Below are 3,305 nucleotides of genomic sequence, written 5' to 3' on the forward strand. Positions count from 1 at the left end.
GGTATGTCCAAGCCGCGCCAAAAATGACGAGCTGCCCCATAGCTGCCCGGTCCCACGACTCGTGTATCGGCGAGTCTTGCTCGTGGCTTGCCGATACACGCGCCGTGGGATGCCGCCTTTAGGCGAACTGCGAACTGGTATAATAAGTCCAAAAGCTCGTCTAATAACCTTCTGCAATTCTTCTCTCGTCCCAATGATTCTTCCCTTATATTTATATAAGGTCTTTTAATTTCCACCATAAAAAAGTCGAAAGGGTTAAATCACAGGACCTAGCAGGCCAAGATATGGGGCCCCTTTTTCTAATCCAATTCTCTCTAAATTCTCCATTTAAAGGCGGCATCCCACGGCGTGTGTATCGGCGATCCTGGCTCATAGCTTGAGTTCGTCTAGGCTCGCCTAGGCTTGGCTCGTTAATCTGGGCTTGGCAAGTGGATGCGATCCCACGATGCGTGAAAGGTCGTGAAGAAGGCTCGTGTTGGTTTGGCAAATTTAGTTTTTAGTCGTGCCAGTGGTGTTGCAACATGAACGAAAAAATCGACGAACACAAAATGCAGCTTGTGTTGCAGCCGCTTATTACATCATGTTGGGTAATTTTTGAACCAACAAGAACGGCAAAAAAAGTGTTGGTGGAGAGTGTCTTTGTATTAAAGCCGCAATATGTAAGTACTTTTATAGGTTGCCCCTTTAAATTCAATACAATTTGATATAGCATACTGGGGAGGGGGTGAAAACTAGTCCTATTTATTTTTTTGTATCTGTCATTCTTCTGTATATAAAAAAGTGAAGAATTTTTAGAATTTTACGTATGAAAAATTTAAACAGTTCTTATTAACTTGTAGTTTTACAAATTACCTATTTGGTTGGTATGTTTTTAAAAGTTAAACGGTTTTATTGAAAATAAAGATAATATGGATGTAGATTATACTAAATCACTTTATATTGATATTATAGCGATTGACTTATTTATTGTCTATGTATCTTTAAGTCAAGACGACACTGATACTGAACCGCACCTCCGTACTCGTTTCGAGGATCGTTGGATCGGGTTGAACACAACACGAGCCGAGCTCGAAGAGGCTCGCCTTCCTTTGAGTATCGTCAAGTTTACCGACAGAAAGCGGGTATGTCCAAGCCGCGCCAAAAATGACGAGCTGCCCCATAGCTGCCCGGTCCCACGACTCGTGTATCGGCGAGTCTTGCTCGTGGCTTGCCGATACACGCGCCGTGGGATGCCGCCTTAATAGTTCAGTTATAACCCTGGCGTTTTAATTATAATTGGTTATACTAATATAGAATGTTGATTTACCTTTTTAAAAAGTCTTGCTAACTATGTAGATACATAAAAATATAGAATATTAAATTGCGACAAAAAATAATTAGGCAACTAGGTCAACACAAAATCAAGGCTCGCTTTGATACAAAGATAAAAAACCTAATATTTCTCTCATTCTTAGAAATAAATACACATAACTTTGTATCGTTGGAACGGGTTAAACGCCAGCATTTTTTTAAGTTCATAGCCAACTATGATTTCCATTTAAAAAATTATATTTTTTGTCATTTCTGACAAAAAGAGCAAGTATAGAAAAAAACTGACTACGCCACTGAATTGTGCTTGAAAAAGTGCCTTAAGAACGTTTTCACAGAATTTTATTATTCCGCGAAATGCAAAAGTTATGGGCAATTTCCCAAATGGTAAAAAAATCAAATAGTGGCAGTGAAAATATCAACAAGCGGTTTACGCCATTAAACATGTCTCTGAAATCGAGTCCATGACATCTATGTCGGTTTTGCTCTATCTAATTAGGAAATAGGTTTTCTCTGTTAAAACAGACCGATTTCGACCACCCTGTACAGGGTGGCTCGAATTCGATGCTCATCATTAGGATTTCGGAAACCGTAAGAGATACAGGATCGGTTAAATGGAGGCAAAGTTGCGCAATTTGATGCTCAATAAAATGCTGTTATTTTTTATTTTTTTACATAAAATATTTTGGTGATGGAATTTACTGTACGAAACGTCGGCAAATATCTAAGTGACTATATATAGTGTTTTAAGAGCGATGAAAGGACTTAATTAAATTGAAAAAAAATCAGGTCCGTATTTAAAAAAATTAAGTTGATGATGGGCGCCAGAAGCCGAAACGTCAGAGTCAATATTTAATCACACAGAGTTATAGAGCAGAAAGAGTGGCCATGAAAATGTGTTTTTCATTTTAAGTTATCTTAACAAATAAAGCCAGGAAACAATAGAAAACAAAAGTGAAAATTCCGTTTTTTTACGGCATTTTATTGAGCATCAAATTGCGCAACTTTGCCTCCATTAACCGATCCTGTATCTCGTACGGTTTCCGAAATCCCAATGATTAGCGTCGAATTCGAGCCACCCTGTACAACTTATTTCTTTGTAAAATAAAATAAAATAATTTGAAATTAAAATGAGAGACACATCTATTTCTTTCAAGGATTTTGTCGTTGGAAGGACTATACTTGATACGTTTTGACTGAACTGGTAAGGCGTAAGTTAAACGTAATATGTAGACACAGTTGCTATTAGTCTTTTTTTTTGAAAAAGATATTTTTTTGTTGAACTCTGATCTAATCTTGTTTCAAAATAATGAAACATACATGAAAAACCTCTAGAAATCCCCTTTTAAGGTAACTTTTAAAACTATCCCCACATAAAAGCCATTATCTATCATAGTTCTATTTCCGGTGGCGCGGTGAACTAGCAAAAACTCCCCTTACTTCATTTCACCCCTTTCTTCGGTAAATATGAATCATTGCCCGTTCTAATGTGACAAGAAAGAAAGCGCCGCCATAAGTATAAAGATTTCCGTGATTTATCACGAAAAAATCCGGAAAAGTCCCGAGGCAAAGTCCGATTTTATTGGTCTGTGATTCTTCCTTAAGTTAAATAATGACCTGCATACCGAGGGAATATTCCACAAACCGTTCGGACACAACTCGATTTCTTTTGCTTTATTTCTGTAATAAAGGTCATAGACGTCGACTTGGTAGTTTTTAAATTTTAAGAGGATAGAGGCGAGGTTTCTTCTCTATTCCTTACTGTAGTCTGTAGTGTAACAACCCAAGTTCGTCAACAAAGTTGAAGAAGTAATAATTTGGTCAACTGTATAACAAAAAATTTAAATGAAAGAAAGGGACCTACGTTGTGTTAAATATTATTTTTGTCATTACCTCGGATGCGCTTCGACAGAAGCAATATTTTGGGCTAAATAAACGCTAAATTTGTAAATAGCCCTACTTATTTTATTAAATGAAATGAAAGGAGTGCCGTACTC

General features: G+C 37.3%; 1 long non-coding RNA gene across 1 annotated transcript; it reads left to right on the forward strand.

Annotated features, from left to right (window-relative positions):
• The first annotated feature begins 619 nt into the window (after positions 1 to 619).
• Positions 620 to 1,246, forward strand: LOC115889279. The gene is made up of 2 exons (XR_004051412.1): positions 620 to 659; positions 986 to 1,246. It is a non-coding gene; the product is annotated as an uncharacterized LOC115889279 (long non-coding RNA).
• The last annotated feature ends 2,059 nt before the right edge of the window (positions 1,247 to 3,305 follow it).

Source organism: Sitophilus oryzae, unplaced genomic scaffold (genome assembly GCF_002938485.1).
Source record: "Sitophilus oryzae breed Bouriz unplaced genomic scaffold, Soryzae_2.0 scaffold_813_pilon_pilon, whole genome shotgun sequence".
Lineage (NCBI taxonomy): Eukaryota > Metazoa > Arthropoda > Insecta > Coleoptera > Curculionidae > Sitophilus > Sitophilus oryzae.